The 13,138-nt window shown below is 36.2% G+C and overlaps 1 long non-coding RNA gene across 2 annotated transcripts in view; it reads right to left on the minus strand.

Moving 5' to 3' along the window:
- LOC306666154 overlaps nucleotides 1–13,138 on the minus strand; it is a 107,292-nt gene that overhangs the window by 43,287 nt on the left and 50,867 nt on the right. The gene's annotated exons all lie outside the window — the stretch shown is intronic.

Below are 13,138 nucleotides of genomic sequence, written 5' to 3' on the forward strand. Positions count from 1 at the left end.
CGATGCCTACCCTTACCCAGCGCACTTACCCAGGCATCAGAGATAGAGCTCTGAAGGCACGGATCTAATTTTATTTAGGGTTGCACAGGACATATATAGGCACATTATCCAATCAGGTTAACATGCTCGTTAAAGTATAACAGAATCAGCCTATAGGTGAACTATACGTCAAGGGTCCAGATAGTGTAAACAAACTAAGCATGTCTAAGCAATTCTGCCCAGCAACAGGTCTGAGACAAAGGACTGGGGAAATGGCAAGCTCCTGCAAACAACATGAGGCAAGGCAGCGCAGGGGAGCTCACATCACAGCTTTCTGTGATGCATGTCAGAACCAGGCCTCCCCTCATCTCAAACTCAGCCACAGCAACTGCAAAGACCTTCATTCCATGGCGAGTCTGTACCATTACCTCAGTTTCTCTGTTCAGACTGTTTGGCTTACTTAGACCATGGTGTCAGCAACCGCTGTCAGATAAGCTTAAGGAATGTTCCCTACATAAACAGATAGCAACTTGCCCAATTTTGAATATTTCCTAAGGTGCACTGCCAGGTCTATGAGACAGACATATTTTTCAAGTTCATTCATATGGCAGATGGAGTTAACCTCTCCATCTATCAAGAGTAAATTAACTAATTAAACTGGTTCAAACCATCTTCTATAAAAGTCATCTGCTTCCCTAGAAAATTATTCTAAAACTCTATGCTTCCTCTGATAATCCTCTTTCTGAAGTTATCCCCCTTCCCTTAAATTACTTCTTTAATGGTTATTATGACAACTTGAGAGTAACAGATTGCAAGGCAGAAAAGCATAGTGATTAGTTCAGAGAGTGAACTCCAGGGTAGAATACCTTGATTTAAATCAGGGCTCAAGCATTTCACTTTCTAAATGCAGTGTTAACCCATACTTCTACCTCACAATTTTTTTTTTCATTTTGTTTTAATCTCTGAAAGAGAAAATATTATATTTGTCTCAGGGTTAGTCTCATAATGAATTTTAAAAATCCATATGGAATGCTTACCATTTTGCCTAAAATTAGTGCTTAATAAAGGTTCATTATTCATATTACTCTTGTTCACAAAAAAATTCTAGCTCTCAAAATATCCTTGGCCTGAAATCCATTATTGTCACAAAATATTAATTGAATGTCTACCATATACTAAGCACTCTATCAGGCCCAGGACTAAAAACATCAGGCACTCTACGATGAAATATAAAAATTCTTTTGAATGAAAAATTAAAAACCTTTGAAAGTTTGGTACACTATTTGTCCAGTGTCTGCTTTGCCTTAATACTTAAAAACAAAACAAAAAAAAATGTGTACATAAAATAAAACATCAAATATCCCATGAGTATTCTTTCCCTTCTTTCTTATTTTCCTGTGACTGATAGCTATGGTACAAAGCATGTGAATCCTCTTCCTGGATGTAAGGTGTGACCTAAACCACAGAATTTCATGTTTGCTGCTTTTCCTGAGTTGATATTTGAGTTGTCTGTTTGAAGAAATAATTTAAAGGTGTTTAATATTTAACATGTTCTTGACAGATCTCCTAGTCTAAGGATTTCATGGGTTACTGAGCTACAAGTTTTTCTCATCTTTCTCCTCTTACCACATATATTGAGTATATGTCAACACCTGACATCAAAAATTATAATTACTAATCAGTCACTTGACACAATATGCAACCAACCATAATATATTTCATCATCCAATTTTACTTTGGTGAAAGCAATCCTGTTTGTCTCTCTCGCTCATACTTTATTTTGTTATCCAGATAAATACGTTCATTTCTCAGACCAAAGAAAAATAAATCCATCAATTCAACCCCCATAATCATTACTTAGTCTTTATTGTTTGATAATTCTAGAAAGAATGCATATACACAAGAAAGGACATTAGGATGCACAGAAACAAAATACAAATTCAAAATGGTAAGTAAAGCAATAAACCTTACAGAAATTTCAAGGATGGCAAGATCTCAAATATTATCCAAAAATATGAAGTATCTTCTGTCAAGAGATCTTATGCAAACTCTCCTCATTTGATCTGTAAGTTTATCAAGAATCTTAGCACTTTCTGAATTAGTATGATTTTAAAAAACTATAGAAATATTTTCTGGCACTTAAAACCCTAACAGATGGCACACCTATCCATGTGCACATTAATGTGAGTTGATATATGCTCCTGGGAAATCAGTGTTATCAAGTGGTATACCCACAGGAGGCCTTCCAATATTGTAATGCTCACTTAGACTCATTTCTCTTATGAATAAAACATGGTTTTCTATACTTTTTATGAGGCAGAAATATCCTTTACTTAAGAGTTAAGGTAATGACCCAGCAAGCTTTCCATGTCAAAAATATAAAAACTGATTATAAACATCAAAAAATAATGCTAAAGATGATGGAGATGGTATCTAAAATTGTGCAAAGGTCTTCATTAGCAAAAATTCAAATAATATACTTTGAGAATTTATTTTTCCTTCTAAATTACTCCCATAAACCAAGTTCTGCATTTTGCCATTCCTCCACTGATCATCCACAAAAGGAAAATCTCCATTCCCAAAAAAGCAGTTTGACATTTATGTTCATATCTTTTCATCTCCCTTAAGAAGCCAGATCTGTTTACAGGCATCTCATTTAAGGAGCATTCTGATGTGATGTGGAAGGAATTAAGAATGAATGAAATTGATCCAATCTAATTTTATGTAACATAAGCCAAGTGGTTTATGATAGACAAATTCCCTCAGCTGTGAGTTGTGGCCCACTAAAGGAAGTTTCATATAAATGATTACATGAATGGGGAGATGTAAAAATCTGGCAGACACAGCCACCACAATATTAATTTTCTTTTCCCAAAATCAGGATTTCATATACTTCAGTCAGAGTCATCCAGGAAAAATCACTCAAATACACGTTATAAAAATAGCCCTCTACAATGAAACGAACTATCCACAGTTAGAGAATTGAGGGAGGATAAGAAGCCAACCTTTAAAAATATCAATGAGAGGAAGGTATCAATCTCTAATCGTTTGTCCTACAGATCAAAATCTTATCTATCACAAATACTGATCCATAATTTCTAAAATGTGTCAGTTAAATTGTCCAGTAGATGAGATAACCGAAGAAGGTAACAGCCAAAGACACAGATTCTCTAGTTCTCACCTTTTGCACTTGGATTAGTGAATCATCACCTTGAATTCTTTGCAAAGCACATACATACATTTATTTACTCTAATAGCAAATTCTGGGAACAAGGTTTGCAGGAGTCCTAGTGAATGAGAGAAGTTCCAGACACTGGTCTAGAAGAGTGCAGTTACTCCAAGTGGGAGTGATTGACAAGAGCCATCCAGGAGAAGAAAGTTGAGAAGTGAGAATAAGCATAGAAACGAAGAAAAGGCATTTAAACATCTTATAGCAACTTGATAAGGCTAAAACATTTTCACTGTGTATTGCAAAAGTTTCCAACCTCATTAGCTTGTAAATATATTGTATTAATAATAAAGGTGATAGAGTTGATGTCCAAAATTGTGCCATAATTCTCATTAGTAAAATATTTTATCATAGGAAATATTAACATTATTAAAATGTGTTGCTATTTATTTCATAACAGGTAATCATATAATTTCCATTTTGTGGATGAGAAACCTACTTCTTCAATAGGGTAGTTGCTTTACCCAAAACTACTTACATAGGTATAGAGTGCAGATTAATCCAAAACTTCTAAGAGAAAACAAGCAGATCTTAAAACAAGCAGATCAGAAAACAAGCAGAAACTAGTCTGTATGCAGTTAAGTCCCTTTTCCCCATAAAAAAATGATATCCTTCAACACAATCTGGCTTTTCCAGTTACAGAGAATACAATAAAACTTTCTATAGCAATATAAGGTCCAGTTAGCTTACCGCCTTACTTCTCAAAAATGTAATCCACAAAGCAGCAACGTGGACATGACCTGGAAACTTGTTAGAAATTTAGAATCTTGGGCCTTGGCCACAGGTCCTTTAAGTCAAAATCTGTATTTTAAGATGATTCTTAGGGAATTCAGATATGTGTTAAATCTTGAGAAGCACTGGCATCCAGCTTTGACAATGCCTCATCTTGACCTATTTTTGAGTCCCAAGCCTCAGTTTACCACTTTTTTAGAGACTTGATGTTAGATGGGCCTGAGTTCCCTATGAACTTTCATATGGAGACTCAATCTGTCCACTTGTAAACAAAGACAATAATTCATTCTATAATAATTAGAATTAGAATTCAGAGTAATTATGTATATAGTTGTTAATATACACAGTAAATGTCCAATAAATATTAATTCTCCTGCTTCCTCTTCAGCTCTTACATCGCCATTAGCCACTATCCTAACTTTTTCCCATATAACCTACATCAGCTCAGTCTTCATTTTCCATCTTTTTACAGTAATAATTTCAGTTCTCTGATACTTCCTCCTTTGCATCTTCAAATGGAATTCCCTATATGGCTTAGTATGGTCTTCTTCCTTTCCTTTTTCAGTTGTTGCATATGCAGAGAATTTACATATAGATTGTCTCCCAAAGCTCCGCTTCATTGCATTCCTTTGAGTTCATCTGCATACCTCTAGGTAGAGCAACTCTCAAGTTGGCCACACATCTTTGGTCACTCTTTGTCTTACACTTATCACATTCACAGAAATAAGTTTCTTGTCATTCCCTGAAGGCATTTGAGTTTGTGAGGTTTGATATTTCAATTCCTTTAGCTTTTGCTCTTATTTACAAATTGGTAATTATAGGGCAAATAGTTTAACCTCAGGGCTAATGACAGAGGTCTCTGCTTAACTTGCCCCTGCTCATGACTATCTTGGTATCTGATCCTCTGCTGCCCCCTAAGGGCCTCTGCTCACTCTGCCCACTGGCCTTGATCCATGGTTTTTCAAAACCATGAATAATCTTTGTTCCGACTTCACAGTGAAGTGTATAGAATGTATCGAGGACTAACTGCAAAGTTTCACATTGTAAAGATATCTTTGAACAGTAAAATATACCCCCTCCTAAAGGTACCATTTTCAAATGAGGTCCATTCCAGACCACTAATCTTACTTTCTCAAAAGTACGTTGTTACTTTTCTATATATTGTCCCCACTAAATGGACAGCACTGTCAGAGTCATGTAAGTCACCCTTAGGCATGAGGAAATGCCCTACAGAAGAATGAAGACTTTCTTAGACTAATAAAAGTGAGTAGGAAATAACTTGATTGAGGATATGCAGCTGAGAAAAAGCTTGAGTTTTGAGTTCAACATGGTTAAAGAGTAGAACACTGCATGCAGGGTTGGATGGAAAAAGGAAGCAGGAAAAAAGAACATTAGAAATATAAGTTAGGTACAGATCATAAGGGACCATATTCAAAGGTTTATTCTAAGAATACTGCGGATTCATTTCTGGGTTTTAAGCAAAAAGTATTTGATTAGATTAACCTTTTTAAAAAATCCCCAGAGAATATTACCAGAGCAAACCAGGCAAGAGGGGATGATTGTCTAGACAAGCCAATAAGAAAATGAATAAAGATTTAAAATAGACACTTTGACAAGCAAAGGATATATATGTATATATATATACATGCATAATAACATGTGAAATATACTTGTTATCTGTGATCAACTGAGTGATACAAATTAAAATCACAATAAGATAATCTTAGCCATTATAGTGACAAAATTTTAAAAACTGGTGATACTGCCAGTAAACAACTGGGAATCTCATATATTCCTATAGGGAGTGTAAAATAATTTTATATGGACACTTTAGAAAACAGATTTTCAGTTTCTTTTTAATTAATATATACCCAACAATATGCTTTCTAGGAATTCACTGCACAAAAACATACAAACACACATCTGCACAAAGAGCTATGAACATTCAAAACAACTTTACTCAGAATGGACAAACAAATGTCCTATAGTAGGTGAATTGTGACATATTTATACAATGAAATACTATTCAGCAATGAAAAAAGAATGAATATTGGAACACTAAACTGAATACCTCAAAAGCAATTGGCTCGATAAAAGGAACTAAACACAAAAGTGTGCATGCTGTATAACTTCATTTAGAATAGAACTCTAAAAATGACAAATTTAATATATAGTTATGGGAAACAGATCGGTGGTTCCCTGAGGCCCTGGTAGAACAGATTGAGTGAGAAGGGATATGAGGGAATGCTTTGTGACTATGGAAATGTTTATCTTGATTGTGGTTAGGTTTACACAGGACTTAAATTTGTGAAACCCATCCATACACTCTTAAATTAAATTTATTTTTTAAATCAGCAAGGGGAACTTAAAACAAAGGAACAGATACCTGGACTTTTGAAAGGTCATAATTGACAAAAAAAAAAAAAAAAAATCCCTGAGCTCTACTCAATGAAGTCCTTTGGCTTCCTAACCTTACTGAAGCTCCTCTTAATTGAACTCTAATAGTTGAACAAAATGACATGCTCTCAACAGTATCATGAAGAACAACAAAAACCAATGTTTAAATTTACGTGTGATATAGAGCATTAGTGTTTCTCCATTTAAAATAAAGTATTTATTAGTTTAATATAATTGTTTCACAATTTCTCTCAGTAAGCTTTTATATTACATTTCATCCTTTATAATAAGAGCATAGTTGAGTCATCAGGAAAGCAAAGACAACAACAAATTAATGTGGCAGAATGAAAAAGAGACTGTGCTAATGATCAGTGTTAACACCACCACTAAACAGCTGCTCAGTTCTTTCCAGAATAAGCCTTACACTTGGCTACATCTTCTTGAGCCTTTCTCTTCTGGCTTTGGACCATCTGTCATTTGGCAGATTTGCCATATTCTGAGACATCTATATTCAACTGCCATTTCTCAAACTCTGTGAGTATGGACTAATTCTAGACAGGGTTATGATGGTCTATTTTAACATTTTGTTTTCTTTAGTTTCATTTAAAAGCTTATCACACAAGGGAAACATTTAGAAAATTTCAGTGGCAAAACGCAGCATAATTATCTCTGGGAAGGTTTCCTTACCTTCTGCAAGCTTTAGTAGCAATTCAATAAATTTTCAAGCTTTGCAAAGAAGGAGAATGTCATATAATCTCTTCTACTCGATAATGAAGATTCTCTGGGGATTCAGCTAATTCAGAAACCTCATAGATTTTGAGCATCTGTAGGATTTTCCTCTAAAGCTACATTTCAATCTCAGTCCTGAATACAATATTTTCATTAGTTATGCTCACATTCAGATATCATTCTCCCGCTTTCCAAATTTTATATTTCACTTACAAGAAATGGAAACAAAATTCTTTCTTGATTGTTGAAGTAGCCAAGAGTACCCAGCTAATTTTCAAATCTATTTTCTCAATTGAGTAGGGGAAGAAAATGAGATGGAACCAGCTTGCTGAGCTAAATAGAAGAAGTTCAAAACTGAGATGAAGAGCTGAATTATCACATCTCATACATAAGAGTAACAAATTCACAGATACCCTAAGAAATGCTATACTTTAAACCTTTCTATTGAACTCCCACTAACTGTATCATCCAAGGCAAAGCAAGAAACAGATGCAGTGCTATCTTCATATATGACTATTCCTATGAGTCTCTTTTCTTTAAACCAAGTATATCAGGTTATTACTCCCTTGGCTAAACATCCAGTTTGTACTTAGAGCAGTCAAAATGCTTGATTTAAGAAAGAAAATGAAGAGAGCTCTTAACACGTGATGAAACCAATTCAGTTTTAATTCATAAAGAAAATAGACCCTGGTGTAATTCACTGTTTACTCTTCTCCTTGACCATGTTTTTCGTTCCAAGATAGAAAGCCTACTTTGCTCTAAACATGGACATTTGGAATGACCACAGGGCAGTATACAAGAGGTTCTTAAAATATGAAAATTACCATTTTTCTTCAACTGTTTCCGCCTTCTCCCTTTCAATTTACAGCATTGGCTGGTAACTTGCCCTTGTGCTAAAGAATTAGTGGATATCACTGTCCTCAGGGATAAGGAGTTCTGCTGTAAAAATGATCACATAAGAGACAGCATGCTGGGCTCACATCACTGGAAACCTGTCACAGTTGTGATTTATTCACAGCTTCTGGCACACTAACCACTCACACAGCTAATACACAGAGCAGCTAGCCAAAGATCAAGAAGCTCACATACTAAAATACTCTGCTTACCAAGAAAGCACCTACTATATTTGAAAGCACCTCCAAACTAAAAACAAACATCAGGGCATCCAAGGCAATTCATATTTTAAACATACTTCCTCTGGGGTTAAAAAAAAAAGAAGCAAAAAACACTATTTCCACTAAACATCCAATCAGATTCTCATTACTGACAAATCTTGGCAGGGCTTAGGGTGGGCACTATGTTCTCTCCCCATTAGAAAAGTACAAAGGTTAACACAGCTTAACCCTGTTACCTCCAGGTACTTGTTCTTTTGCTCCTTCCTTTCCTAAAGATCAAATGAAGAGGAAGAGAAACAAGGATATTGCTCTGTACTGAAGGAAATGACATCCCCTCAAAATTTGCAGAATCTTCTTATTAAATAAAAGGTGTTTTAGTTTACAACACTGCCACAATTAAACATTCATACACAGACATCCTTAAACTCTATACACAATTTTCAGATAACCTCAGAAATCCAGAGCAATCAATTCAGTTCAGACCCATGCATGAATGTTTGGCTTGTCTGCGTTCACTTTTGAAAAGAGGTATAAGAAGCATGAGTTATATTTACCTTCAAGCCTGTGACTCTGCCTCACCACAAATTAGTGACAAATGAGGCTCAAAGGATTACCACTTTTCTTGTTGCCCCCAATAAATACTAAGTATTTAGAATGAAACCAGAGAATCCCTGGCCCCAATGTTAGCAAGCAAACCAACCAATTAAGACCAAAGTAGAAAGAAAAACAAAAACCTTGGCTAACACTAATTCTTCCATTCAGGGTTGACTGCTGCTGCCACTTTCAACACACAGCCAATGCACCAAGAGAATGTCACACTAAAATTGAGGCTATTCATTGTTTTAGACAAGTTATTTTTGGTAACAATGAGTTTTAAGAAAGAAAATTTGATAGAGAGTTCCAAATTAGCCAAAATCAAATGATAAGTTTGCACAATGTAGCCACAAGGTACACTGTTCTAAAGGAATGTGTGTGTGTGTGTGTGTGTGTGTGTGTGTGTGTGTGTGTGTGGACACTTTCATGCCTGTTTTTCTAACCAGAGACTAAAGGAGTAATAACTAAAGAAACTTTTCAAAGAAAAATTACTAGTGATAACATTTTTTCCTTCAATGAGTAAAAGCAGGGACCAAATTCCAAAGCCATTGCTGATACTATAATTGTTGGATATTGTTTTCAGCTTAAGATTTCCAATATTGTACAACGCCATTTCCTTCAGGAAAAGGATTAAGAAATGACAGAAGGTGAAAATCTTAATCCAGACCACTATAAAAAATGTTTCTCTAAAGGAAACAATGATACTGTCTTAGTATTCTTTCTCTTCTTTTCCTTCTCTTTCTCCTTCATTAAAAATTACACACACACAGAAACACATACACAGATTGGATTTGGGGATTGACCAAGAGGCATTTTACTACTGGGCTATATCCAAGTCCCATTTATTTATTTATTTATTTGTTTGTTTGTTTATTTATTTATTTTTTGAGACAGAGCCTCTCTAAATTGCTTAGGCCACATTAAATTCCTGAGGCTCCTGAGACTTGCAACCCTCCTGCCTCAGCCTCCTGAGTCCCTGGGATGACAGGCGTGTGCCACTGTGCCCATCCTGTCTTAGTGTTCCATGCATATATCCATTACCTCCTCCCCTGCCTACTCGTTCTCTATCTCATGGTTCTCTGCTGGAGTCCCTGTCTCTCCACCCTTATTTTAGTCCCTAAAAGACCACTTTGTGATTCAATCTGACTTCTTCCTTTCTGCCTACTCTAAACTCACAAAACTTTTAATCCTCATTTGAAGAGAAGCAGACCCTGCCTCTGTTGGTCTTGTGCAGTTGCAGCTTGCAACAGTAACATGCCAATGTGCTTAGCCAAATGCAAACTGATGTGGATTCAAGAGTGCCCTGGGGGGAGATCCAAGATGGCGGACTAGAGGGTGACTGCATCTCCCTTCGCTCCAGAACTCATGATTCAAGAAGGGGAGGTATTGAGAGACTATGACCAACATAGAGCAGCGGGGTAAGTCTCTCCCACCAGGTGAAGCTCGGCCCAGGCGGCAGGCCCAGACAGTGGGCAGCTTCTCAGAGCAGGGCAGAGTAGTGAGAGTCTTCCCCAAGCAGCCCTGCTCCCTCGCATGGCAGGCTGGGTCCACAGCAGGTTCTCAGAGCAGGCCCGCCCAGTGAGGGCATTTCCACACAGAGCCAACCCCAAGCCCTGAACCCAGCAGGGGCTCCGGCCCGCAGGTGGCTTCTAGGACCCAGGCAGGACAGTGAGAGGCTTACTCTGAGCAGCTCAGCTCCCTCAGGTGGGGGCAGGCCCTGTCTATAGCCAGCTTCTAGGAGCAGGCCTGCCCAGTGAAAGGATTTCCATGCAGAACCAGCTCCCAGCCCTGGACCCAATAGTGGACTAGGGCCAGCTTTCTTCCAAAGCACTGCATTATCAAGTTCCTCCAAGACTTCAGGCTACTGAAGGCTGGGAGGTGATATACTGGAAATCTATAGGGACATTATAAGCCAATATAGGAAATCTGCATTATCACAGAGTCCCACTGATATCTGAACAATGTGAGAAAACATGGGAAGAAAATGTCCCAAACGAACCTAGATACTATATCAATAAAACCCAATGACAGCACAGCAGAAAAATATCAGAAAGGGAGTTCAGAATGTACATAATTAAAACAATCAGGGAAGCAAACGAGGAGATGAAAGACCAAATGCAGGCATTAAATGACTGCACCAATCGACAGTTAAAAGAGCAAATACGGGAAGCAAGAGATCATTTCAATAAAGAGTTAGAGATACTGAAAAAAAAAAAAAAAAAAAAACAGAAATCCTTGAAATGAAGGAAACAATAAACCAAGTTAAAAACTCCATAGAAAGCATAACCAATAGGATAGAACACCTGGAAGACAGAACCTCAGACATTAAAGACAAAATATTTAATCTTGAAAACAAAATTGACCAACAGAGAAGATGGTAAGAAATCATGAACAGAATCTACAAGAATTATGGGATATCATGAAAAGGCCAAATTTAAGAATTATTGGGATTGAGGAAGGCTTAGAGAAAACAAACCAAAGAATGAACAATCTATTCAATGAAATAATATCAGAGAATTTCCCAAATCTGAAGAATGAAATGGAAAACCACGTACAAGAGGCTTATAGGACTCCAAATATACAAAATTACAACAGACCCACACCAAGGCACATTATTATGAAAATACCTAACATACAAAATAAAAACAGAATTATAAAGGCTGTGATAGAAAAGAATCAAATTACGTTCAGGGGGAAACCAATACAGATATCAGCAGATTTTTTAATCCAGACCCTAAAAGCTAGAAGGGCCTGGAACAACATTTACCAAGCCCTGAAAGAAAACGGATGCCAACCAAGAATCTTATACCCAGCAAAACTTACTTTCAGATTTGACGACGAAATAAAATCCTTCCATGATAAACAAAAGCTAAAGGAATTTGCAAAAAGAAAGCCGGCATTACAGAACATTCTCAGCAAAATATTCCATGAGGAAGACATGAAAAACAATGATGCAAGTCAGCAATGGGAGGAACTAGCCTAAAAGGAATAGCCAAATAAAGGAGAGACCAAATCATGTCAAAAAACAAAAATAAGTCAAATGACTGGGAATACAAATCATATCACAATAATAACCCTGAATGTTAATGGCCTGAACTCATCAATCAAAAGACATAGACTGACACATTGGATTAAACAGAAAAATTCAACAATATGCTGCCTGCAAGAGACTCATCTCATAGAAAGAGATACCCATAGACTAAAGGTGAAAGGAGGGGAAAAAACATACCATGCACATGGAAACAAAATAAAAGCCGGAGTATCCATCCTCATTTCAGATAATGTGGACTTCCAGTCACAACTAGTCAGAAGGGATAAAGAAGGACATTACACTTAATGTAATGCTTAAGGGAAGCATAAATCAGCAAGACATAATAATCATAAATATCTATGCCCTGAACAGTGGCTCATCCATGTATGTCAAACAAATCCTTCTCAATTCCAGAAATCAAATAGACCACAACACAATAATACTAGGCGATTTTAACACACCTCTCTCACCACTGGATATATCTTCCAAACTAAAATTGAATAAAGAAACCATAGATCTCAAAAACACAATCAACAATTTAGACTTAATTGACATATATAGAATATACCATCCAATGAAGAACAAATACCCTTTCTTCTCAGCAGCACATGGATCCTCTCTAAAATATACAATATTTTATGCCACAAAGCTACTGTTAGCAAATACAAGAAGATAGAGATACTACCTTGTATTCTATCAGATCATAATGGTTTGAAATTAGAAATAAATGACAGAATAAAAAACAGAAACTTCTCCAATACCTGGAGATTAAATAATACGTTATTGTATGATGAATGAATAACAGAAGACATCAGGAGGGAAATTAAAAAATTCTTAGAAGTAAACAAGAACAAAGACACATCATATCAAAATCTCTGGGACACTGTGAAAGCAGTTCTTAGAGGAAGATTTCTTTAATGGAGCCCATTCAAAAAAGTAAAATGAACAAATAAACGACTTAACACTACAGCTCAAAGCCCTAGAAAAAGAAGAACAGACCAACACCAAAAGGAGTAGAAGACAGGAAATAGTTAAAATCAGAGCTGAAATCAACGAAATTGAAACAAAAGAAACAACAGAAAAATATTAACAAAATGAAGAGTAAGTTCTTTGAAAAAATAAACAAAATTGATAAACCTTTAGCCACACTAACAAAGAGAAAGAGGGAGAAAACTCAAATTACTAAAATTCGGAATGAACAAAGAAATATCACAATAGACACGAGTGAAATACAAGACATAATTAGAAGCTATTTTGAAAATCTATACTCCAACAAAACAGAAAACCTTGAAGACATCAACAAGTTTCTAGAGACATATGAATTACCTAAAC

Source organism: Sciurus vulgaris (assembly GCF_902686455.1).
Source record: "Sciurus vulgaris genome assembly, chromosome: 7".
Lineage (NCBI taxonomy): Eukaryota > Metazoa > Chordata > Mammalia > Rodentia > Sciuridae > Sciurus > Sciurus vulgaris.